This window comes from Bufo bufo, chromosome 3 (assembly GCF_905171765.1).
Source record: "Bufo bufo chromosome 3, aBufBuf1.1, whole genome shotgun sequence".
In the NCBI taxonomy this organism is placed as follows: domain Eukaryota; kingdom Metazoa; phylum Chordata; class Amphibia; order Anura; family Bufonidae; genus Bufo; species Bufo bufo.
This window is the reverse complement of record NC_053391.1, coordinates 52,897,459-52,925,286: the sequence shown is the minus strand read 5'-3', so window position 1 is coordinate 52,925,286 and position 27,828 is coordinate 52,897,459.

Below are 27,828 nucleotides of genomic sequence, written 5' to 3'. Positions count from 1 at the left end.
AAAGCAGTCTTTTCCCTATCTGCAGGGGCCATGGGTACCTGCCAGTAGCCACTGGTCAAGTCCAACGTGGAGAAATAGGCAGAGGAGCCCAAAGCAGTTAGTGACTCCTCAATGCGGGGCAGGGGGTATGCATCTTTGTGGGTTATTTGATTAATTTTCCTATAATCCACACAAAAACGGATACCACCATCCTTCTTCTTTACTAGGACCAGGGGTGCAGCCCACGGACTACGGCTGTCCCGGATTACATTAGAGTCTTTCATCTCTTGGATCATTTCCTTTACAGTCTGATATGAAGTAGGCGGTAAAGGTCTGTACCTCTCCTTGATAGGAGGATGAGAGCCAGTAGGTATGGTGTGTTGTATGGCACTCACCTCTCCATAATCAGTGGCATGCTTACTGAAGGCCTGGTGGTGCTCTTTGACAAGCTGTATAATCCCTTCTTGTTGTTGTTGGGGGGTATTCTCGTCCCCGACATGGAGCTCTTCCCACCAAGGCACTTGTGGCGGGGTCACCGGCGAGCATCCGCTGACTGCGGCTGGCGGCTTTTCTGTCACTGGAAGACGAATGATGTCTTGGAAGGATACCTGAGAAAGCTGGGCAACACGGCAATGCTTACTAAGCGCCACAGGATGATCACTCAGGTTAATCAGACGGACAGGTACTTTACCTTGGGAGACGTTCACCAGGGACTTGACAGCTCTCACATAAGGGTAATCCTCCATCTGGATTGGTTCCACCAGGGCTGGATAATCTCGGCCTTGGACTCCCAGGACAGCACGACACCATAAAAGAGTTTGAGAATTAGGAGGCAAAGTCACAGGCTTAATATCACTAATCCTGGCAGTACAAATTTCTCCTTTCCCATTAGCAAACCTCTGCTGGGCACTTAACACAGTAATAGTCTTTTGAATCACCCTCCTGGAAGCAGAGGAAGCAGTGGGCAAAGTCTGATGCAATACGGCAAGTATTTCTGAATAACAGTTTCTGAAGACATTGGTGCCTAGAATGACAGGATGTCCTCCTCTGTCGCCGGCCTGCACTACTATCACCCCCTGTTGTGGTAAGGTCACTTCTCCCACCTGCAGGGTGGGTTCCCAGTATCCGTGAATCTTTACTGGTTTGCCATTGCTGGCGATAATCTCCACCCAGGATTCAGGCGGCTGGGTTAACTGGTTGGTGTCCCAGAACTTTTCAAATGCAGGCAGCTGAATAGTAGTGACTTGAGACCCAGTATCTAATAGGGCTTCAAAGGGGACCCCGTTGATCTCTATATTGATTTTAGGATGGGATCCTACATACCGGGGCATCCAATTTGGATCCTCTGGACCTAGTGTTCTACCTCCCGAGGGGTGGTCCTCAGCCTCAGGGGTTGCCCGTTTAACTGCCAGCACGTGGATTCTGTGTGTCCCAGCTTTTTGCAGTATGTACACACGGGCCGCTTACGGCCTTTATTGCGCCTCCCAGGATCCCTGGGGTGAGTCTCTTGGTAAGGAGGTGGGAACGGCCTAGGAGGTGACAGGAATTCTTCTTCTAGCATTATGGGTTTTTCCCATTCCTCTATTTTTCTGCACACTCTCTCTAGACTTTTAGTGAGGTGATTTACTTGCTCTGTCAGCATGGCGATAGTCTCGGTAGCTGAAGCTTGAACAGCTTGACCGGCCTGAGCTTGGTTAGTGACAAGCGGTTTCGGTCTGCAGGCTGATGACTCAGGTGGGGTGCTTAACTCCGTAGATACTGCGGACCCCAGAATTTTTATAGCCAGTTTTTTAAAGTCCAGAAAGGTACTGTTAGGGTGCTGGGCGGACAGCATCTTTAATTGGGTCCTTATTTGCTCACTAGACACCCCGGTTATAAATTGTTCCCTTAGGGTCTGGTCCCGGTTATCAGCCTCTTTGGGATCTATCTGAACTACAGCCCCTAAAGCCTCCTGAAGTGATAGGGCATAGTCACGGAGGCACTCACCGGACTTCTGTTTCTTGCCAAAGAAGTGCATCTTTATCTCTGAGGCAGTCCTAGTTTCAAAAGTGGCCCTGAGGCGGGTGAATATCTGTTCTAGAGTACTCCGCTCAGTAGCAGGCCAGGATAACACTTCTCTACGGGCAGCTCCCTCCAGTTGTGCCAGCAGGATTTCCATTTGCTGGTCGGCATTTATAGGGTACAATCGGAATAGTGCCAGCAACTTTTCTTTAAAGTCCCTTAGGGTATGGGTCTCTCCCCTGTAGCGAGGGAACCATGGGGCCCCGAAATAGTAAGGCATGGTAAATGGCATCATGCTGGGGGCTGTAGGATGATTAGGAGCCGCAAACTCTCCCGGGGCCGGCTGCTCAGGCACTCCTGGCTCTGACATGGTAGTCAATTGAGAGGTGGCCGCTGGCGACTAAAGGGGCCGGAACACTCCCCTTCCCTCCGGTTACAAGTGCTTACTGGTATCGCCGGGCTTGCGCAGGCCAAGTCTCGCGAGATTCCGGACGTCCTGAGCACCCGATGACGTAGAAGAAGCAGGGCCGCGGCGGTGCAATGATGAAGAGGGGCGGGACTCTCTGTGTCTTTGCAGGGATCCGCCCACGAAGGTCCTCAGCAGCATGGGAAACTTTACTCCAGGCAGCCGGTGGCCATCTTTAGCAAAACGCTGTCCATTCACTGACAGCAAGCAGGATTGTAAAAAGTCTACAAAACCACACTCCAATGCGGCGCTTTTCTTCCTTTAGATAGCGCAACACTGCACAGCGCTTTTTAGAGGTTTTAGGTACACTTTGGGTATGTTTTTCAGTCCACTTTCAATAAACAGGCAATTTGTCACTTTGGTCACAGGGCAACTGTATAAGGCACAAAGTTCACGCTTCTTGCACTAGAAAGCGTGCGTATCCTGTTCGTGACGCCAAAAGAGAGCGGTGCAGCGTACTCAAGTTGTGTTTAGAAGTGTTTCTGGGTGATGTAGTGCAATAGACACTAACCTGGTACGGCTGACTCTCTGCAAGGGCAGGTGATGATAGAAAGTTCGTGACGCCAGTGCCAATTAAACGGTGGCACGCCGTTTGCGGATAGCAGGAATAAATGAGGAACACGTGAGGTTAAAGCAGAACTCCAACTTTAGTAGTTATCATGCAGAGACATTCACGGAAGCGCAGTTCCTTTGCATACAGTTGATTTTTCAATGCGGTCGATGCAGGCAATACAGATTGAGCAAGGTGATTACAGAGTGTGAAACACAGGACTTGCAGTACAGGAGCTTGCACTCTATTTCTGACTGATCCTGGGACATAGAAATTCTTCTCCAAGGCCCAATACCTTAACTCTGGCGTATATCCTTGGTTTTCTCTTTATAAAGTACCTCCTCTGTTATCTTGAGTACCTCTTGCTTTTCTGAGCTTTGCCTCTGTCTCCCTCTCAGCTTCCTCAGACTCTAGAAGCTTCTGCACTCCACACTAGACTGACTTTCCCTTCCTTGACTGGGCCTTATATAAACTAGGGCTCCCTAGCTCCCTCTAGTGACTAAGAGCTGGAATGACACCCCTAGCAGGCCTGTACATGCAAGTTTCACAGTGACAGGGAAATACATAGCATTACATTACATGACATTTTATAAAGATGACATATACCAACTTCCCCATAACTAAGGAGGGACGACAGCACACCAAATGACCTTTGGTAGTGACGGGTATTACAGTCCCCGTACACTACACAGGCTTCACGTCACCCACCACTGGAACAGGCCACTGTCACACATTTAGGCCCCGGCACCCAGACAGAGGAGAGCGGTCCCGTAACAGAGAATCTGGCCTTATGTCAGCGCAGAATCTGTCTTCATGTCATAGCAGAGAATCAGGCTTCACGTCAGCCACCACTGGAACAGGCCACTGTCACACATTTAGGCCCAGGCACCCAGGCAGAGGAGAGCGGTCCCGTAACAGAGAATCTGGCCTTATGTCAGCGCAGAATCTGTATTCATGTCATAGCAGAGAATCAGGCTTCACGTCACCCACCACTGGAACAGGCCACTGTCACACATTTAGGCCCCGGCACCCAGACAGAGGAGAGCGGTCCCGTAACAGAGAATCTGGCCTTATGTCAGCGCAGAATCTGTCTTCATGTCATAGCAGAGAATCAGGCTTCACGTCAGCCACCACTGGAACAGGCCACTGTCACACATTTAGGCCCAGGCACCCAGGCAGAGGAGAGAGGTCCCGTAACAGAGAATCTGGCCTTATGTCAGCGCAGAATCTGTATTCATGTCATAGCAGAGAATCAGGCTTCACGTCACCCACCACTGGAACAGGCCACAGTCACACATTTAGGCCCCGGCACCCAGACAGAGGAGAGCGGTCCCGTAACAGAGAATCTGGCCTTATGTCAGCGCAGAATCTGTCTTCATGTCATAGCAGAGAATCAAGCTTCACGTCACCCACCACTGGAACAGGCCACTGTCACACATTTAGGCCCCGGCACCCAGACAGAGGAGAGCGGTCCCGTAACAGAGAATCTGGCCTTATGTCAGCGCAGAATCTGTCTTCATGTCATAGCAGAGAATCAGGCTTCACGTCAGCCACCACTGGAACAGGCCACTGTCACACATTTAGGCCCAGGCACCCAGGCAGAGGAGAGAGGTCCCGTAACAGAGAATCTGGCCTTATGTCAGCGCAGAATCTGTATTCATGTCATAGCAGAGAATCAGGCTTCATGTCACCCACCACTGGAACAGGCCACTGTCACACATTTAGGCCCCGGCACCCAGACAGAGGAGAGCGGTCCCGTAACAGAGAATCTGGCCTTATGTCAGCGCAGAATCTGTCTTCATGTCATAGCAGAGAATCAGGCTTCACGTCACCCACCACTGGAACAGGCCACTGTCACACATTTAGGCCCAGGCACCCAGGCAGAGGAGAGAGGTCCCGTAACAGAGAATCTGGCCTTATGTCAGCGCAGAATCTGTATTCATGTCATAGCAGAGAATCAGGCTTCACGTCACCCACCACTGGAACAGGCCACTGTCACACATTTAGGCCCAGGCACCCAGGCAGAGGAGAGAGGTCCCGTAACAGAGAATCTGGCCTTATGTCAGCGCAGAATCTGTCTTCATGTCATAGCAGAGAATCAGGCTTCACGTCACCCACCACTGGAACAGGCCACTGTCACACATTTAGGCCCAGGCACCCAGGCAGAGGAGAGAGGTCCCGTAACAGAGAATCTGGCCTTATGTCAGCACAGAATCTGTCTTCATGTCATAGCAGAGAATCAGGCTTCACGTCACCCACCACTGGAACAGGCCACTGTCACACATTTAGGCCCCGGCACCCAGACAGAGGAGAGCGGTCCCGTAACAGAGAATCTGGCCTTATGTCAGCGCAGAATCAGTCTTCATGTCATAGCAGAGAATCAGGCTTCACGTCACCCACCACTGGAACAGGCCACTGTCACACATTTAGGCCCCGGCACCCAGACAGAGGAGAGGTTCATTCAACTTTGGGTTGCCCCGCAATATAATGGTAAAATGAAATTAAAAATAGTATTGAATGAGGAAGTGCCCTGGAGTAGAATAATATATTGTTAAGGGGAGGTAGTTAATATCTAATCTGCACAAGGGATGGACAGGTCCTGTGGGATCCATGCCTGGTTCATTTTTATGAACGTCAGCTTGTCCACATTGGCTGTAGACAGGCGGCTGCGTTTGTCTGTAATGACGCCCCCTGCCGTGCTGAATACACGTTCAGACAAAACGCTGGCCGCCGGGCAGGCCAGCACCTCCAAGGTATAAAAGGCTAGCTCTGGCCACGTGGACAATTTGGAGACCCAAAAGTTGAATGGGGCCAAACCATCAGTCAGTACGTGGAGGGGTGTGCACAGGTACTGTTCCACCATGTTAGTGAAATGTTGCCTCCTGCTAACACGTTCCGTATCAGGTGGTGGTGCAGTTAGCTGTGGCGTGGTGACAAAACTTTTCCACATCTCTGCCATGCTAACCCTGCCCTCAGAGGAGCTGGCCGTGACACAGCTGCGTTGGCGACCTCTTGCTCCTCCTCTGCCTTCGCCTTGGGCTTCCACTGGTTCCCCTGTGACATTTGGGAATGCTCTCAGTAGCGCGTCTACCAACGTGCGCTTGTACTCGCGCATCTTCCTATCACGCTCCAGTGTAGGAAGTAAGGTGGGCACAATGTCTTTGTACCGGGGATCCAGCAGGGTGGCAACCCAGTATTCCGCACACGTTAAAATGTGGGCAACTCTGCTGTCGTTGCGCAGGCACTGCAGCATGTAGTCGCTCATGTGTGCCAGGCTGCCCAGAGGTAAGGACAAGCTGTCCTCTGTGGGAGGCGTATCGTCATCGTCCTGTGTTTCCCCCCAGCCACTCACCAGTGATGGGCCCGAGCTGCTTTGGATGCCACCCCGCTGTGAACATGCTTCATCCTCATCCTCCTCCACTTCCTCCTCATCCTCGTCCTCCTCGTCCTCCAGCAGTGGGCCCTGTCTGGCCACATTTGTACCTGGCCTCAGGTGTTGCAAAAAACCTCCCTCTGAGTCACTTTGAAGAGACTGGCCTGAAAGTGCTAAAAATGACCCCTCTTCCTCCTCTTCCTCCTGGGCCACCTCCTCTTCCATCATCGCCCTAAGTGTTTTCTCAAGGAGACATAGAAGTGGTATTGTAACGCTGATAACGGCGTCATCGCCACTGGCCATGTTGGTGGAGTACTCGAAACAGCGCAACAGGGCACACAGGTCTCGCATGGAGGCCCAGTCATTGGTGGTGAAGTGTGTCTGATCCGCAGTGCGACTGACCCGTGCGTGCTGCAGCTGAAACTCCACTATGGCCTGCTGCTGCTCGCACAGTCTGTCCAGCATATGCAAGGTGGAGTTCCACCTGGTGGGCACGTCGCATATGAGGCGGTGAGCGGGAAGGCCGAAGTTACGCTGTAGCGCAGACAGGCGAGCAGCGGCAGGGTGTGAACGCCGGAAGCGCGAACAGACGGACCGCACTTTATGCAGCAGCTCTGACATGTCGGGGTAGTTGCGAATGAACTTCTGCACCACCAAATTCAGCACATGCGCCAGGCAAGGGATGTGCGTCAAACCGGCTAGTCCCAGAGCTGCAACGAGATTTCGCCCATTATCGCTCACCACCAGGCCGGGCTTGAGGCTCACCGGCAGCAACCACTCGTCGGTCTGTTGTTCTATACCCCGCCACAACTCCTGTGCGGTGTGGGGCCTGTCCCCCAAACATATGAGTTTCAGAATGGCCTGCTGACGTTTACCCCGTGCTGTGCTGAAGTTGGTGGTGAAGGCCTGTGGCTGACTGGATGAGCAGGTGGAAGAAGAGGAGGAGGAAGCTGAGTAGGAGGAGGAGGAGACAGGAGGCAAAGAATGTTGCCCTGCGATCCTTGGCGGCGGAAGGACGTGCGCCAAACAGCTCTCCGCCTGGGGCCCAGCCGCCACTACATTTACCCAGTGTGCAGTTAGGGAGATATAGCGTCCCTGGCCGTGCTTACTGGTCCACGTATCTGTGGTTAGGTGGACCTTGCCACAGATGGCGTTGCGCAGTGCACACTTGATTTTATCGGATACTTGGTTGTGCAGGGAAGGCACGGCTCTCTTGGAGAAGTAGTGCCGGCTGGGAACAACATACTGTGGGACAGCAAGCGACATGAGCTGTTTGAAGCTGTCTGTGTCCACCAGCCTAAATGACAGCATTTCATAGGCCAGTAGTTTAGAAATGCTGGCATTCAGGGCCAGGGATCGAGGGTGGCTAGGTGGGAATTTACGCTTTCTCTCAAATGTTTGTGAGATGGAGAGCTGAACGCTGCCGTGTGACATGGTTGAGATGCTTGGTGACGCAGGTGGTGGTGTTGGTGGTACATCCCATGTTTGCTGGGCGGCAGGTGCCAACGTTCCTCCAGAGGCAGAGGAAGAGGCCGAGGCGGCGGCAGCAGCAGCAGAAGAGGCCGAGGCGGCAGCAGCAGAAGAGGTAGCAGGGGGAGCCTGAGTGACTTCCTTGTTTTTAAGGTGTTTACTCCACTGCAGTTCATGCTTTGCATGCAGGTGCCTGGTCATGCAGGTTGTGCTAAGGTTCAGAACGTTAATGCCTCGCTTCAGGCTCTGATGGCACAGCGTACAAACCACTCGGGTCTTGTCGTCAGCACATTGTTTGAAGAAGTGCCATGCCAGGGAACTCCTTGAAGCTGCCTTTGGGGTGCTCGGTCCCAGATGGCGGCGGTCAGTAGCAGGCGGAGTCTCTTGGCGGCGGGTGTTCTGATTTTGCCCACTGCTCCCTCTTTTGCTACGCTGTTGGCTCGGTCTCACCACTGCCTCTTCCTCCGAACTGTGAAAGTCAGTGGCACGACCTTCATTCCATGTGGGGTCTAGGACCTCATCGTCCCCTGCATCGTCTTCCACCCAGTCTTGATCCCTGACCTCCTGTTCAGTCTGCACACTGCAGAAAGACGCAGCAGTTGGCACCTGTGTTTCGTCATCATCAGAGACGTGCTGAGGTGGTATTCCCATGTCCTCATCATCAGGAAAAATAAGTGGTTGTGCGTTAGTGCATTCTATCTCTTCCACCCCTGGGGAAGGGCTAGGTGGATGCCCTTGGGAAACCCTGGCAGCAGAGTCTTCAAACAGCATAAGAGACTGCTGCATAACTTGAGGCTCAGACAGTTTCCCTGATATGCATGGGGGTGATGTGACAGACCGATGGGCTTGGTTTGCATGCGCCATCTGTGCGCTTTCTGCAGAAGACTGGGTGGGAGATAATGTGAACGTGCTGGATCCACTATCGGCCACCCAATTGACTAATGCCTGTACCTGCTCAGGCCTTACCATCCTTAGAACGGCATTGGGCCCCACCAAATATCGCTGTAAATTCTGCTGGCTACTGGGACCTGGGGTAGTTGGTTCACTAGGACGTGTGGCTGTGGCAGAACGGCCACGTCCTCTCCCAGCACCAGAGGGTCCACTAACACCACCACGACCATGTCCACGTCCGCGTCCCTTATTAGATGTTTTCCTCATTGTTCCCGTTCACCACAATTTTGAGAATGGCAAATTTGGGAATGCTTTTTCAATCCAGAACAAAAAGTCTGCTTTGACGGTCACTACAAATAACTTGACCAGCTAAAACTGTGCAGATTTGGTTGAATAGAGATGTGAGACCTGTTTTTTTTTGCGCTGTGTGACAGTTATAGGTTTAATCACAGAATGACACTTCTATCAGCACGCTAGAGTGTGTCTTAGGTTTTTCTGAATGACACTATCAATAACTTCAATGTAAGATTTTCTTTTTGGGATAGATTTCAAGTAGGCCTGAAATACCACAAACTAGTTATTTTCAGAATGGCAAATTTGGGAATGCTTTTTCAACCCAGAACAAAAAGTCTGCTTTGACGGTCACTACAAATAACTTGACCAGCTAAAACTGTGCAGATTTGGTTGAATAGAGATGTGAGACCTGTTTTTTTTTGCGCTGTGTGACAGTTATAGGTTTAATCACAGAATGACACTTCTATCAGCACGCTAGCGTGTGTCTTAGGTTTTTCTGAATGACACTATCAATAACTTCAATCTAAGATTTTCTTTTTGGGATAGATTTCAAGTAGGCCTGAAATACCACAAACTAGTTATTTTCAGAATGGCAAATTTGGGAATGCTTTTTCAACCCAGAACAAAAAGTCTGCTTTGACAGTCACTACAAATAACTTGACCAGCTAAAACTGTGCAGATTTGGTTGAATAGAGATGTGAGACCTGTTTTTTTTTGCGCTGTGGGACAGTTATAGGTTTAATCACAGAATGACACTTCTATCAGCACGCTAGCGTGTGTCTTAGGTTTTTCTGAATGACACTATCAATAACTTCAATGTAAGATTTTCTTTTTGGGATACATTTCAAGTAGGCCTGAAATACCACAAACTAGTTATTTTCAGAATGGCAAATTTGGGAATGCTTTTTCAACCCAGAACAAAAAGTCTGCTTTGACGGTCACTACAAATAACTTGACCAGCTAAAACTGTGCAGATTTGGTTGAATAGAGATGTGAGACCTGTTTTTTTTTTGCGCTGTGTGACAGTTATAGGTTTAATCACAGAATGACACTTCTATCAGCACGCTAGCGTGTGTCTTAGGTTTTTCTGAATGACACTATCAATACCTTCAATGTAAGATTTTCTTTTTGGGATAGATTTCAAGTAGGCCTCAAATACCACAAACTAGTTATTTTGAGAATGGCAAATTTGGGAATGCTTTTTCAACCCAGAACAAAAAGTCTGCTTTTACGGTCACTACAAATAACTTGACCAGCTAAAACTGTGCAGATTTGGTTGAATAGAGATGTGAGACCTGGTTTTTTTTGCGCTGTGTGACAGTTATAGGTTTAATCACAGAATGACACTTCTATCAGCACGCTAGCGTGTGTCTTAGGTTTTTCTGAATGACACTATCAATAACTTCAATGTAAGATTTTCTTTTTGGGATAGATTTCAAGTAGGCCTGAAATACCACAAACTAGTTATTTTCAGAATGGCAAATTTGGGAATGCTTTTTCAACCCAGAACAAAAAGTCTGCTTTGACGGTCACTACAAATAACTTGACCAGCTAAAACTGTGCAGATTTGGTTGAATAGAGATGTGAGACCTGTTTTTTTTTGCGCTGTGTGACAGTTATAGGTTTAATCACAGAATGACACTTCTATCAGCACGCTAGCGTGTGTCTTAGGTTTTTCTGAATGACACTATCAATAACTTCAATGTAAGATTTTCTTTTTGGGATAGATTTCAAGTAGGCCTGAAATACCACAAACTAGTTATTTTCAGAATGGCAAATTTGGGAATGCTTTTTCAACCCAGAACAAAAAGTCTGCTTTGACGGTCACTACAAATAACTTGACCAGCTAAAACTGTGCAGATTTGGTTGAATAGAGATGTGAGACCTGTTTTTTTTTGCGCTGTGTGACAGTTATAGGTTTAATCACAGAATGACACTTCTATCAGCACGCTAGCGTGTGTCTTAGGTTTTTCTGAATGACACTATCAATAACTTCAATGTAAGATTTTCTTTTTGGGATAGATTTCAAGTAGGCCTGAAATACCACAAACTAGTTATTTTCAGAATGGCAAATTTGGGAATGCTTTTTCAACCCAGAACAAAAAAGTCTGCTTTTACGGTCACTACAAATAACTTGACTAGCTAAAACTGTGCAGATTTGGTTGAATAGAGATGTAAGACCTGTTTTTTTTGCGCTGTGTGACAGTTATAGGTTTAATCACAGAATGACACTTCTATCAGCACGCTAGCGTGTGTCTTAGGTTTTTCTGAATGACACTATCAATACCTTCAATGTAAGATTTTCTTTTTGGGATAGATTTCAAGTAGGCCTCAAATACCACAAACTAGTTATTTTGAGAATGGCAAATTTGAGAATGCTTTTTCAACCCAGAACAAAAAGTCTGCTTTTACGGTCACTACAAATAACTTGACCAGCTAAAACTGTGCAGATTTGTTTGAATAGAAATGTCAGGTCTATTTTTTAGGCGCTGGGTGACAGGCTCAACTTGCCCCTGATGTAATATATGGCCAAAAAATAACCACACTGTTGATGGTTAAATGCACTTGGGTGACACAGGCTCAGCCTGCACCAGATGTAGTATACGCCAAAAAATAACCAGACTGTTGATGGTTAAATGCACTTCTTTGACACAGGCTCAGCCTGCAGCTAATGTAGTATATGGCCAAAAAATAACCAGACTGTTGATGGTTAAATGCACTTCGGTGACACAGGCTCAGCCTGCAGCTGATGTAGGATATAGCACAAAATAACCACACTATCGATGGTTAAATACACTTGGTGATAGCTCGTGCTGGTGCACCACAAGTCACAAAATGGCCGCCGACCACCCCAGAAAAAAAGTGATCTAAAAACGCTCTGGGCAGCCTCAAAAAAGTGAGCAAGTCAATAATAGCACTTCAATGATCCACAGCTGCAGATCGATCACAGAATGAAGTCTTTTGGAGGAGTTAATCTGCCTAATCTCGCCCTAACGTCGCAGCTGCAACCTCTCCCTATACTGATCATAGCAGAGTGACGTGCGGCGCTACGTGACTCCAGCTTAAATAGAGGCTGGGTCACATGGTGCACTGGCCAGTCACAGCCATGCCAATTGTAGGCATGGCTGTGATGGCCTCTTGGGACAAGTAGTATGACGCTTGTTGATTGGCTGCTTTGCAGCCTTTCAAAAAGCGCCAAGAAAGCGCCGAACACCGAACCCGTACCCGGACTTTTACGAAAATGTTCGGGTTCGGGTCCGTGTCACGGACACCCCAAAGTTCGGGTTCGCTCATCCCTAGTCCTGTCCTTGCCGGCGTGGTCGTGGTAGGAGGATTACTTTCACCTCTTCCCCTGTTAGATTCCCGTTGTGCTGTGACATCACCCTTATACGCTGTGTAAAGCATACTTTTTAATTTATTTTGGAACTGCTGCATCCTTTCCGACTTGCGGTAATTCGGTAACATTTCAGGTACTTTCTGCTTATACTGGGGGTCTAGTAGCGTGGCCACCCAGTACAGGTCGTTCTCCTTCAGCCTTTTTATACAAAGGTCCCTCAACAGGCACGACAGCATGAAAGACCCCATTTGCACAAGGTTGGATGCCGAGCTACTCATGTCCCGTTCCTCGTTCTCAGTGATCTCACTGAAAGTCTGTTCTTCCCCCCAGCCACGTACAACACCACGAGTACCAGATAGGTGACAACGAGCACCATGGGATGCCTGTTGTGGTTGGTATTCCTCCTCCTCCTTAAAGCCACATTCCTCTTCTGACTCCTCTTCCTCACAATCCTCTTCCAGCGTTGCCGCACGTCTAACAAGCGATGCTAATAAGGCTGTTTCTGGTAGTGATGGTGACCACAACTCTTCCTCTTCACGCTCATCTATGGCCTGATCCAGCACTCTTCGCAGGGCACGCTCCAGGAAGAAAACAAATGGGATGATGTCGCTGATGGTGCCTTCGGTGCGACTGACTAGGTTTGTCACCTCCTCAAAAGGACGCATGAGCCTACAGGCATTGCGCATGAGCGTCCAGTAACTAGTGATGAGCGGCAGTAGTCATATTCGAATTCGCGATATTTCGCGAATATTTTGTAGAATATTCGGCGAATATTTGCAAATTTGAATATTCGTTATATTCCACGATTTTTTTTTACTAGAAAAATCGACACGGTAATGATCGCGTAATATGCGAATTTTCGTAATGCAAATTTTTCAATTGCCGAGACAAAAAAACATGATTCCTCCCTGCTTCTTGCTTGTGGGCCAATGAGTCATAGCACTATATCGAATATATTTGTTTTTTTGAATATTCGTAATATTCTAAAACAAGAATATATAGCAATACAGCCAATATTAGAAAAAAACGAATGTAGAGCAATTTACAACTATAAAAAAAAAATGATTATAGCACTATATTAGCTAAATTGCTCTACATTCGTTTTTTTCTAATATTGGCTGTATTGCTATATATTCTTGTTTTAGAATATTACGAATAATCGAAAAAACTAATATATTCGATATAGTGCTATGACTCATTGGCCCACAAGCAAGAAGCAGAGAGGAATCATGATTTTACTCGGCAATTGAAAAATTTGCGATAAAAATTCGCATAACGAAAAATCGGAATAAAAAAATCTCAAATATTCGAAATTACGAATATATATCACTATATTCAAAATATTCGCGAATTTTCAAATTACCTATATTCGCGATAAAAATTCGAAATTCGAATATTCATGATCAACACTACCAGTAACGTGGCAAAAAAATTCCCAGCTCCGCAGAGGCTGTCCTAGCACCCCGGTCATACAAATACTCGTTGACGGCTTTTTCTTGTTGGAGCAGGCGGTCGAACATTAGGAGTGTTGAATTCCAACGTGTTGGGCTGTCGCAAATCAAGCGCCACACTGGCATGTCGTTTCGCCGCTGGATATCTGAAAAGTGCGCCATGGACGTGTAGGAACGCCTGAAATGGCCACACACCTTCCTGGCATGCTTCAGGACGTCCTGTAAGCCTGGGTACTTATGCACAAAGCGTTGTAAGATCAGATTACACACATGTGCCATGCCATGAACTTGCCCAAATTCAATGCCGCCAACAAATTGCTTCCATTGTCACGCACCACTTTGCCGATCTCCAGTTGGTGACGAGTCAGCCACTGATCCACCTGTGCGTTCAGGGCGGAAGGGGGTGCTGGTCCGGTGTGACTCTCTGCTTTCAGGCAAGTCAACCCCAAGACGGCGTGACACTGCCATATCCGGGATGTGGAATAGCCCCTGGGGAGCTGGGGGGGGGGGTGCCGTTGATGTGGAGCAAGACGCAGCAGCAGAAGAGGACTCAGCCGAGGAGGTTATGGAAGAGGATGGAGTAGGAGGAGTAGAGGAGGTGGCAGCAGGCCTGCCTGCAAGTCGTGGCGGTGTCACCAACTCCTCTGCAGAGCCACGCATTCCATGCTTGGCAGCCGTCAGCAGGTTTACCCAATGCGCAGTGTAGGTGATATACCTGCCCTGACTGTGCTTTGCGGACCAGGTATCAGTGGTCAGATGGACCCTTGCCCCAACACTGTGTGCCAGACATGCCATTACTTCCTTTTGCACAATCGAGTGCAGGTTGGGGATTGCCTTTTGTGCAAAGAAATTTCGGCCGGGTACCTTCCACTGTGGTGTCCCAATAGCTACAAATTTTTTGAACGCCTCAGACTCCACCAGCTTGTATGGTAAAAGCCGGCGGGCTAAGAGTTCAGACAAACCAGCTGTCAGACGCCGGGCAAGGGGGTGACTTTGTGACATTGGCTTCTTACGCTCAAACATGCCCTTGACAGACACCTGACTGTGGGCAGATGAGCAGGAACTGCTCAAGGCGAGAGACGGAGTGGCGGATGGTTGAGAGGGGGCAAGGAGGACAGCAGTGGTTGACGTGGCTGAAGATGCTGGACCAGGAGGAGGATGGCGGCTTTGAGTTTGTGTGCTGCTTGTACTCATGTGTTGATCCCATAGGCGTTTGTGATGTGCGATCATGTGCCTTCGCAAAGCAGTTGTACCTAGGTTGGTGTTGGACTTCCTACGACTCCGTTTCTTATGGCACAGGTTGCAAATGGCATCGCTGTTGTCAGAGGCAGACACACAAAAAAAATGCCACACTGAGCTTTGCAATGACGGCATTCTGGTGGTGGCAACAGCATGCGTTGATTGACAGCATGCGTGCTGTCTGGCTGACCCCGGGTGCCGATGCATGCTGTCTGACTGTGCCACTAGCTCCTTGCGACGACCTCCCCCTGCTTCCAACTCGTCTCCTCCTCCTCTCTGTCTCCCCATCTGAACTTTCCCCCTGTTCTTCTTCTCTTCGAGCTGGCACCCACGTGACATCCACGGACACATCGTCATCATCAACCACTTCACTTGTATCTGACAACTTAGCAAAGGAAGCAGCAGCGGGTACAACATCATCATCATCACACCGTACGTTCATGTGTGTAATGCTGCCTGACTGAGACATATCCCTGTTATCTACATCCTCTGGCAATAATGGTTGCGCATCACTAATTTCATCCAAATGATGTGTAAATAACTCCTCTGACAGATCAAGTGAAGCAGCTGTGGTGCTAGTGTTGGTGGTGGCGGCAGGCTGGCGAGTGGTAACTTGAGAGGTGCCCGAAGCTGAGCTGGGGGAGGATGGTGCGTCAAGGTTCCGAGTGGAAACTGTAGAAGATTCGGTGTCCTGTGTTAGCCAGTCAACTATGTCCTCAGAACTTTTTTAGTTCAGGGTACGTGGCCTCTGAACACTGGGCATTATTCTAGGGCCAAAGGGAATCACAGCACCACGACCACGACGGCCCCTGCGGGGTGGCCTGCCTCTGCCTGTCATTTTTTTTAGATTAGTTAAGTTGTACTATGCGTGCAAGCTACTGTGACACCAGATATGAGTTGCGCTGAAGTGACACTATGGACTTGCAGCTGGGCCTTAAACACACAAACACGTGTGTGCAACTGACTGCTATTTATTCACAGTCAAAATTGTTGTTTTTCTTTAAATGTAATCGAATGTGACACCAGATATGAGTTGCGCTGGTGACACTATGCACTTGTAGGGCATGAAACACACGCTCGTGCCGGCAACTGACTGCTATTATATTACAGTCAAAATTATTATTTTTTTTTTTAAATGCAAGCTACTGTGACACCAGATATGAGTGGTGGCACTGGGCAAGTGGGCACAGTATACGCTGTGAGCCTGACACACACGCTGGCAGGCAACTGCAATTAGATTACATAGGAAAAAAAAAAAAAAACAAGCTGACTGATGTTCTAGCCCTAAAAAGAGCTTTTTGGGGTGCTGTCCTTACAGCAGAGATCAGATGAGTCTTTCAGAACTGGAGTGGACACTGAATACACTTGCCTAGCTATCGATTTCCCTATTAAATCATCAGCAGCTACACTGTCCCTCCTCTCACTAAGACTGCAGCTTCCAAATGAATCTAAAATGGATGCTGTCCAGGAGGTGGGAGGGTCTGGGAGGGAGGGTCTGCTGCTGATTTGCTGGAATGTGTCTGCTGACCGTGAGGTACAGGGTCAAAGTTTACACAATGATGATGAATAGGGGGCGGACCGAACATCGCATATGTTCGCCCGCTGCGGCAAACGCGAACAAGCTATGTTCGTCGGGAACTATTCGCCGGCGAATAGTTCGGGACATCTCTAGCAGGCAACACAGGCCGCATGCCGGAAGGGGTCTGAAATCTGTTAAAGAGAGGGCATTAGGGAACAGGACTCAGGTGAGTATTAGATTATTATTTTTTTGTCTAGACAGTATAGGACATTACTGGGAGCACTATTGGGACATGTATAATACTGGGGGCACTATAGGGGGCATAAGTGGAGTCAGTATGAGGACATATTTAATACTGGGGACACTGTAGAGGACATTACTGGAGTCACTATAAGGATGTTTAATACTGGGAGTGTTATAGGGTATTACTGGGGGCACTATTATAACTGAGGCACAATAGGTGGCATTATTATTGGTGGAGTCACTATAGTGAGCATTATTATTACTGCGGGTACTATAGGGGGCATTATGATTACTACGGGAACAATGAGGTGTGTTTTTATTTCTGGAGGTACTATATGGGCATTATTAATGCTTGGGGCACTATAGGGGCATTATTGTTACTGGGGGCATTATTAATGGCGGCATGATAGGGGCCACTACTATTATTACTCATTATTGCTGGGGAAACTACTTATTCTTCTTACTAATGCTTCTGATATTTTAGTTTATATTATATTTTATATTTTAGTTATCAATTTTTTTAAAATTAACATTATATTTAATAATTATTAATACCGATTTATCGATTTATATACTGGTATTTGCGCTTTATATGAAATACAGACTTCTAATGTCATTCAGCAAGAGTGCATTAAACCTGGTTATTTTATATTTGTATTATCGCAGAGCACATGAAGCAGCAAATGTATGAAATATGAGTCCTGCAGAACTCTGGGCGGCATTTCGAGCAGAGCTTATTATTCACCAGAGTCCTGTTGGTTTTGTCTTCATCCCAATACATCTGGATGGTATAAGTTATATTGAAAGCAGAGTATATTTTATAATATAACAAAGGATTGGGGAGCTACACTGTGCATATCATTAGTACTATGGCCAAAGCTGTAAATTATATAATGACTTTTTCCACATTTTCACAGTGTAGAGTAATAGAATATGGCAGACATACTTAACTAGTTTTAGTAAAGATCTTCTTGCCTAGGTCTGCAGTCAGGTGAAGGTCTGACCCAAGCACCAACAGTAAAAATATCAGCTTGTTAACATTGTGGAATCAGGTACATCAGACCACACTCCAAAATTAATTGTGACTCTAGACCCCTAAACTTATTCAGACCCCAGACCAGACCATAAAAAAATAAAATCATATGTATATATTATATACCGTATATGTACAGCAGTATTTTTCTGGCAGATTAAATATGGCAGACCCTATTATAGTGAACGTGGATCAGGTGGGCCCAGGTGGTGTCTGGCTATGCAGGATACAGCAATTCCGGTATTCTGGAGCATTATGGTAGGCATTATTGCAGGCCAGCATACCAGAATGTGGGCCTCAGATGTAGATGTAGCCTTAAAGTAGCCAAGAAAAACTTTAGCACAAATAACAATACAGGATCCATGTAGTCATTGCCCATATACACATCTGGTGGCAAGGGAGCACAAACAAGTCTGGGGACAGGTTCACAATGTCTGCCTGTCACCATACAGTAGATGCATTGAAGGAGACACTGCCCTCTTGCAGTACATCTATGACAGCAAGTCTGCTGGGCCTGGTCAGCTGGTGTCCTCATCCATATTCAGATCACAGTTCGCCACCTGAGTACGCCAGGACTAAAGTATAATATAAGAATATTGTTTCTTTCTCAAAGGTGTTGTCCCATCTAGAATGAAGCTGCCGTGGCATAATTAGGCCTCATTCAGTCAGCCATAATGCAGACACATTTAGCAGCTGTATCACAACCACAAGTGGCTTAGGGTATAGCCACATGGTCAGGTTTCCTGAGGCAGTTTTGAAAACCAAAATCCAAAGTGGATCATAAAAAGAAAGAATGTCTGAAGGACAGATGCAACTTCTTCTCTTTTTTTAATTCACTCTTGACTTTGTCAGGAAACCTGACTGTGGGGCTTTACCTTTATAGTGCAGTGTGCCCCTGAGGAGAGCCGGAGCAGAGGATGGCAGTGGTAGTGGCCCTAATGATGTTTCATGGTGTACTCCCTCTGGCTGTCGTTCCCTAGGGTCTGTGCAGTGAAGGAGGGGTACCCTTCATTCTTTTGGGGTACTCCCTATAGCCGTGGTACTCCCTGTCTGATGGTAGTTCGGGGGTGCCCATGGTGTTTATGTCCATGTTTCTGCTAGGCAGGGCACATGATGGAAGTGTAATGGCCAGGGTGCAGTGTTAAGAGAGTCTGAGACCAGGCCAGATTGAACTCGACAAAAGTCTCTCTTTACTTTGTACACACAGACGTTGTGGTACATCCAATAGTTATCTGTTCCCAGTCCAAAATCCTCCTAGACGTCCAAGCATGAGCTATGCAGTTTGTTGTAGCAATGGCCCTCTAGTTACTCTTACTAAAGTCCCTGTTATTGGGATCTCTGGCTAGCAACTACAATCTGACAACCCTGGCTGTAATCTGGGGTACATAGGGTGTCTTAACTTGTTTCCCCTTTGCATAATCATGGTCTGGAATACTTTAAGCTGGGTTACCTTTCTGGCTATTTCTCTCGCTGTAGCCATGCAAACCCTCTTCCTTTAGTTCTTGCTCTCTTTCATTTCCTGCATAGAGATTGCTCCTTAACTCCTCAGTCTCTACAGCTAGACTGACTGGAATCTTCTGGAACTAGGGAGTGGAGCCAGCCCACAGCCTAAGCTCCAGAGAGGGCTGGGACAGGATTATTAACTCTGGACATGCCTGGCTCGTGTTGTGCAGTACATTACATTAGCATTACAAACATTACCTAACAAACCAAACTTTGCTGATACCCCTAGGTCTGGGGTACTGCATACCCCCCATTGAGAGGCAAGCCATCCTCAGGTTGGTGATTGGATTTATCTGTGGTATTACGGAACATATTCCCAAAGATACAGATCTCAGCTGGGGTCCCTCCCCTCCCTATGCAGTTGAGAGAAAAAGGGTTAAGGGCATGTGCGCAACATTCATAACAATTATAGTGGCATAAAATATAGACATAAGTCCCGAGTGATGGACCAAGAGGTAGTGTGTATCTTTCTATGTAGCTAAAGTATATTAAAAGGTAAAAGTCTATTTAAATGCCAAGAAGGGTCCCAGTAACACAGATCCCAGGCCACGCAACTATTTAGGTACATCAGAGTTCATGGTGATCTGTACTTGCTTGGAACATTGCTTGAAGATCTGGAGGCTCAGGTGCCATTTGAGTTCTTGGGCACAGTCACTTGTAACGTTGCTGAACGGTATTAATAATGAAAGTATGTGGAGTCTATATGAAATGGAAAGGCTAGGGGAGATGAAGTAAGGCCAACAAAGCACATGACACAGGACAGGACAATTGTCTCAATCTTTGATGATCTCTCTATGATTCTGTAGGGAGATTAGAAACTTCAGACCGGATCAGAACTCACGGCCTTCTTTACAGCAACTGGATCCTCAGAAGTGGGATCCTCAAGGCTGTTATTGCTGGCTCTGGTGCTCTCTGCAACTGTAACTCCAGTAAAGATTTCATCTGTGGTGCTCTGGTGACAGCCATTGGTGAAACTGCAGGCTAAGTTTCTAGCAGGGGATCTTGCAGCCTACCTTTGTCTTCAGGAGCACTGCCCCGACCTCAGGCTAGCTGGGAAGGGAAGCCTTATAAGATGTCTCCAGGGCCTGAAAGCACATCCACAACTGCTTCCTCAAGGAGTATAGATCGTGGTGATGCAGTGAGTCCCTGGTGGGCTTCCATGGCCACCTGTAGCTCCTCCATCAACTGCAGAACCTCGGAGAGTTTTCACCCCAACTCATGGACGACCAGTTCCACCTCAGACACCTCCCTGCCATTCTGGGATATGTTGCAGGAGAGTCACAAACATGCAAAGAGCTTGTCACTCTGCATCTTCTGTATCTTTTGTCCCAGGCACAGGGCTCCACTGGACTTTAGGCAGCTTGCCGATAGGACCGAATACACGAGCTGTAGCTTCCCGGTCTTGATCTTGCTCAGTCCTCCTGGGGCATTTCCCTGTAGGTAGAGTCTGTTTTCTGTAGAGGCAAATAAGGCCTTTGAGACAGCAGCAAAGTCTCTTAAGGGGTACTGCAATAGCATTATAGAGATTGAGGTCAGGCTCTAACTTGCATCCATAATTCAATGGCTAAAAGCCAACTAAATGAGGCCTTAGGGTTTGTTCATGTCATGCTTATACAGTGGCATATGTCTGAGTGTTCAGTCAGGGGTATGTATTTGGACATACTCATGATATACGTGAACACCAACAGTTATCATCAGTGAAGATCAGTGCGACTGCGCTTAATTTAAAATTCAAATGAATAGATGTCTGTGTCATAAATGTACACATTTGGGGAATTTATCATGAAGGAATATTTGAATTCAATCTTCTATCCTGTAATTTGCATCAAATTTATCAAATGTCGCACTTTGATAAAATCGGAATAGCTTTAAACCTAACACTTTTGTCTTGAGTTGTTACTCCAGTTATTTTATACCGCCCCTCTACCTTGTAAAAGTGTACATTTCTGGGGTCCTTTAAAAAGTAGTAGTTGATAAATCTGGTATACACTTAAAGGGATTCTGTCACCAGGTTTCACCCCTGTCAGCTAAACATATGCTGATGTTCAGGGCCTCATCAGGATTCCTAATGTCGGCTTCTAAATGTGATCCGTAGCCTTATTTTACTAAAAAACAGGTTTTACTAACCTGTCACTCAAAGAAATAAGGTGCCCAAGGGGATGTCAAGGGATGCAAGGTGCCAGCCGCACCCACCACCGTTCGTGCCCAGCGCCGCCTTTCCAGACTTCTGCACCGCCTCCTAATCCTCTGTGCCGCCTCTCGCTCTCCCTCCCTCCCCCCTCCTCCCTCCTCCTGCTGTAAGATCTCGCGCGTGCGCACAGGGCTCTGCCTTCTGTGCGCACGCGCGATTTGGCTTCTTAAAGCGAAGTGCGCATGCGCAGGCACTTCCCTCAACCCAGGTATGACCTGCACTCTGGCGCCAGCCTCTCAGAGCCCTGTGCGCACGCACGATATCTTACAGCAGGAGGAGGGGGGCGGGAGGGAGATTGAGCGAGAGGCGGCACAGAGGATTAGGAGGCGGTGCAGAAGTCTGGAAAGGCGGCGCTGGGCACGAACGGTGGTGGGTGCGGCCGGCATTTTGCATCCCTTGACATCCCCTTGGGCACCTTATTTCTTTGAGTGACAGGTTAGTAAAACCTGTTTTTTAGCAAAATAAGGCTACGGATCACATTTAGAAGCCCACATTAGGAATCCTGATGAGGCCCTGAACATCAGCATATGTTTAGCTGACAGGGGTGAAACTTGGTGACAGAATCCCTTTAATTATAATAGCTAATTTCTCAAAAATTTAATTCGGCCGGTTTGCCGAATCTCCTGCAGAGAGCCTTTTTAGTGATGTAGAACACTGTGCCTTGCAGTAACACGCATAGGGAGTCTGCTGTGGTAGTGAAACAATACTGTGAGTCAGTATGACATGCAGATGACAGGCGTCGCTCTTGAAATCACTGCACACTTCACTTATTTCGGAAGTTACGGGGCCAAAACTGACCCAATAACTTAAGTGTGAACTCAGCCTTACAGGTCAATGTTAGCGCCAGGTATAAAGAACCATACAGAGGCCCAAGATCCTTCTATAGCGTAAAAGAGCGCACTCCTTTTACACCAATTCACTGATTACACATAGATTTCTACAGAACCTGTTCTATTAAACGTAGAGCCCCCCGACAGAGTGGAGAGGGTGTCAGCAGTAAGTTTGTGTTGACGTCACTGATAGTGTTGAGCGCGAATATTCGAATAGCGAATATTAATCGTGAATATCGCAACTTCGCTAATTCGCGAATACTTAGAATATAGTGTTATATATTCGCTATATCGTCATTTTTTAACATTTGAAAACATAATTCCTCCCTGCTTCTTTCTTGTGTGTCAATAAGTCATTGGCCCACAAGCAACTTAAGCAGGTAGGAATCATGTTTTCATATGGAAAAAAAAAGGCAAATATTCTAAATAACGAATATATTCGCTATATTACGATAACTTAGTTTTTTTGAATATTCGTCATATTCTAAAACAAGAATATATTGCAATTTAGCGAATATTTGTAAAATACACATATAGACTGCAATTAAGCTAATATAGTGCTATAGTATTTTTTTTTTATAGTGTAAATGATTTCTCTTCTGAAGTTCAGATTTGGAAATAATTGACACTATTAAAAAAAGAAATACTATAGCACTATATTAGCTTAAAGGGGTATTCTCAACACGCTGTTTTATACTTACCTGCTCCCGACGCGCTGTCCACTTCCTGGTTTCGGCAGGGGGCGGGCTCCATTTTGATTGAAGTCTTCTCCCGGCCGCGCCGCGCGCTGGACTGAACGCGCACGCCACCGCGCATGCGCCCTGGTGACTTCTTCCTGGCAAGTATACTATACTGGCCAGGAAGAAATCACCATAGCACATGCGCGGTCTCAGCGTGCGCTTTCGGGACTTCGCGTGGCCGGCCGGGAGAAAAGAAGTAGTCATCTGCGCAAGCGCGGCCATCGCGATTCCGGAGAGGAGCGGTGGCCGTAACCAGGGGAGACGGAAGACAACAGTAAGGTAAGCATATGTTTATTTTCTTCTAAGGGGTGGGAATTAGTTAATTAAATATATTTAGAAAAATGATCACTGTTAAATCATTAACAGATTTAACAGTGATCATTAAGATGGGAATACCCCTTTAATTGAAGTCTATATGTGTATTTTAAGAATATTCACTATATTGCTATATATTCTTGTTTTAGAATATGATAAATATTCTTAAAACTAATATATAGCACTATATTTACTGCCATATATTCTTTTTTGATCAACTTCATATTATGCGATTTTTTTTACATTTAAGATTAATCGCAATCGCGAAAATAATCTCGAATACGAATATTCGCGAATATGAAACGAATAGTCTAGCGAATATTCGCAAAATATCGCGAATTCAAATATGGGACCTGCCGCTCATCACTAGTCACTGATAATTTTGCCCTTCCTCTGATCCGTCAGAACAATAACTCCCAAAAAAACGATCCTGTCTGTGGAGCATCCGCCTTCACTTGGTCAGCATTTTGTCAGTAATCCATCAGTATTGCTAAAGCCCCCCAAAAAAAGGAGTGGATCCAAAACAGAGATGACACCTGAATGTAATATTTGCATGTCTTCTGTGTTTTGTACCGACTCCTGCTTTTGGCTAAGAATCATAAGCCAATTCTGATGAAAAATAGGGACCATGTCATGCAGGCCTTATAGCTGTTACATAAACAGGATCTGTTGTGCGTCTCATTTTTACTTCCTTCTGACAGATCAGAAGAAGGGTCAAATAAATGATGATGTCAGCCAGGCCGAAAGGCAAATTAGTGGCCCAGTCAGGAAGTGGGGAGGGTGGGAACAGCATGAGAAGTCAACAGAGTGGCCCTATGACATAGTGGTGAGATGGAAGCAGCATGGGGAGACCACAAAGTGGCCCAATGACAGAGTGTGGAGGTGGAAGCAGCATCAGCAGGCCACAGAGTGACACAATGACAGAGTATGGAGGTGGCGGAAACAGCAGCATCAGGAAGCCACAGAGTGGCACAATGACAGACTGTGAACATGGCGGCAGCAGCAGCCTCAGGAAGAGGCCACAGGGTGGCACAATGACAGTGTGGAGGTGGCAGCAGCATCATGAGGCCACAGAGTGGCACAATGATAGTGTGGAGGTGGCGGCGGCAGCAGCATCAGGAGGAGGCCACAGGGTGGCAAAATGGCAGTGTGGAGTTGGCAGCAGCATCATCAGAAGGCCACAGAGTGGCACAATGACAGTGTGTGGAGGTGGTAGCAGCAACATCAGGAGGCCACAGAGTAGCCCTATGACATAGTGGTGAGATGGAAGCAATATAACAATAGCAAAGACAGGTGGACTCTGCGGTCTTACTAAACCCTCAAACGGTGTAGGACATGTCTGAGCCCGAGCACCGCGCCAAGGTTTCTCAAGTAGCTCGGGACCTAACACTCACCTACCTGTGCCGTATGGGCAATACCAGGGGCCAGTGGGCAAATTACAGGAGCATGAGGTCCGACTCCCAAACAACTCACCAGTTACCTCCAGCATGTAACCATGCTAGCAATGGGAGGAGGGAGGAGTCTGCGAGTCCCACTCAAGACTGTCTGGTATGGCCCAGGACTCACAGATGCACCTAAATGTAGCCTGTGGATGGAAAGCAGGCACATTTAAATTGTCGTTTTTTTACACCTCCAGGCATCTCTATATATACAAACTGAAAAGAATGGTGTGGTATTAAACAGGCAGGAAGTGTTCAAACCCACATGCAGTTGTGCATATATATACAGGGGAGCAAATACTGCACTTGTGGCCCGTTGCTAATGGCAATCCCCAGCAAAAATGCATACAATGGAGGATGCGCGCAGCGAACCACAAGTGGAGGTGGAAGCAGCATCTGGAGGAGGCCACAGGGTGGCACAATGACAGTGTGGAGGTGGCGGCGTCAGCAGCATCAGGAGGAGGCCACAGGGTGGCACAATGACAGTGTGGAGGTGGCAGCAGCAGCATGAGACCACAGAGTGGCACAATGACAGAGTGTGGAGGTGGTAGAAGCATCATCAGGAGGCCACAAAGTGGCACAATGACAGAATGTGAAGGTGGCGGCAGCAGCAGCATCAGGAAGAGGCCACAGGGTGGCACAATGACAGTGTGGAGGTGGCAGCAGCAGCAGCATGAGGAGACCACAGAGTGGCACAATGACAGAGTATGGAGGTGGTAGAAGCATCATCAGGAGGCCACAGAGTGGCACAATAACAGAGTTTGTTGGTGGCGGCAGCAGCATCAGGAAGAGGCCATAGGGTGGCACAATGACAGTGTGGAGGTGGCAGCAGCAGCATCAGAAGGCCACAGAGTGGCACAATAACAGACTGTGGAGGTGGCAGCAGCATCAGGAGGAGGCTACTGAGTGGCACAATGATAGAGTGTGGAGGTGGCGGCAGCAGCAGCATCAGGAAGCCACAGAGTGGCACAATAACAGACTGTGGAGGTGGCGGCAGCAGCAGCAGCATCAGGAAGAGGCCACAGGGTGGCACAATGACAGAGCAATCAGTTCAGCGCTCTCAGGATTACTATGCATTATAAGCGATTTATTTATATAAAAAATGAAAGGACTGAAAAATACAAGCAAATCATTAAAAGAGTGAGTATTATCTATACCTCACGAATAACCTTTTGAATAAGACTAATATGACTGAGTGGATTATGTAGATATAATTGTGGAGCCTGAGTGAGGTTCTGAATCAGGTCGTGGTATACTACAGGTGGAGCAACAGTTGATGATTGAAGCAGCATCAGGAGGCCACAGAGTGGCACAATGACAGAGTTTGGCAGTGGCAGCAGCATCAACAGGAGGCCACAGGGTGGCACAATGACAGTGTGGAGGTGGCAGAAGCAGCATGAGGAAACCACAGAGTGGCACAATGACGGAGTGTAGAGGTGGCAGCAGCAGCAGAAGGAGGCCACAGGGTGGCAAAATGGCAGTGTGGAGGTGGCAGCAGCATCAGGAGGCCACAGAGTGGCACAATGACATAGTGGTGAGATGGAAGCAGCAGGAGGAGACCACAGAGTGGCCCAATTACAGAATCTGGAGGTGGCAGCAGCATCAGGAGGCCACAGAGTGGCACAATGACAGAGTCTGGAGGTAGCAGCAGCATCAGGAGGCCACAGAGTGGCACAATGACAGACTGTGGAGGTGGCAGCAGCATCAGGAGGAGTCCACAGGGTGGCACAATGACAGTGTGGAGGTAGCAGCAGCATCATGAGGCAATAGAGTGGCACAATGACAGAGTGTGGAGGTGGCGGAAGCAGCAGCATCAGGAAGCCACAGAGTGGCACAATGACAGACTGTGGAGGTGGCGGCAGCAGCAGCATCAGGAGGAGGCAACATGGTGGCACAATAACAGTGTGGAGGTGGCAGCAGCATCATCAGGCCACAGAGTGGCACAATGACAGAGTGTGGAGGTGGTAGAAGCATCATTAGGAGGCCACAGAGTGGCACAATGACAAAGCGTGTTGGTGGCGGCAGCAGCATCAGGAGGAGGCCACAGGGTGGCACAATGACAGAGTGTAGAGGTGGCAGCAGCAGCAGAAGGAGGCCACAAGGTGGCAAAATGGCAGTTTGGAGGTGGCAGCAGCATCAGGAGGCCACAGAGTGGCACAATGACAGAGAGTGGAGGTGGCAGCAGCATCAGATGGAGGCCACAGGGTGGCACAATGACAGAGTGGGGGTAGCAGCAGCAGCATCAGGAGGCCACAAAGTGGCACAATGACAAAGTGTGGAGGTGGCGGCAGCATCAGGAAGCCACAGAGTGGCACAATGACAGAGTGTGGGGTGGCTGCAGCAGCATCAAGAGAAGGCCACAGGGTTGCACAGTTACAGTAATCCTGAGAGCTCTGAACTAATTGCTTCCCCATGCTGCGCCGCATGGGGTAGCAATCAGTTCAGCGCTCTCAGGATTAATATGCATTATAAGTGATTTATTTATATAACAAAATAAAGGACTGAAAAATACAAGAATATCTTCAAAAGAGTGAGTATTATTTATACCTCACGAATACGCTTTTGAATAAGTCTAATACGACTGAGTGGATTATGTAGATATAATTGTGGAGCCTGAGTGAGGTTCTGAATCAGGTGGAGCAACTGTTGATGATTGAAGCAGCTTTAGGAGACCACAGATTGGCGAGGTGACATAGTGTGGAGGTGACAGCAGCATCAGGAGACCACAGAGTGGCAATGTGACAGTGTGGAGGTGGCAGCAGCATCAGGAGACCACAGAGTGGGGAGGTGGGTGGAAATACTAGTACCAGCTGAAGATGGTGGGTGAAAGAAGGAGCACTTGGCATCAGATGTGTGGCATCAGTCGGGTGGCAGCATCAGAATAGTAGCTGAGGCAGGTAGCCAGAAGAAACTGGTCTCTTTTGTCAAAGTTTTGGTGTGGCACCATGTATAATCTAGTCTAAA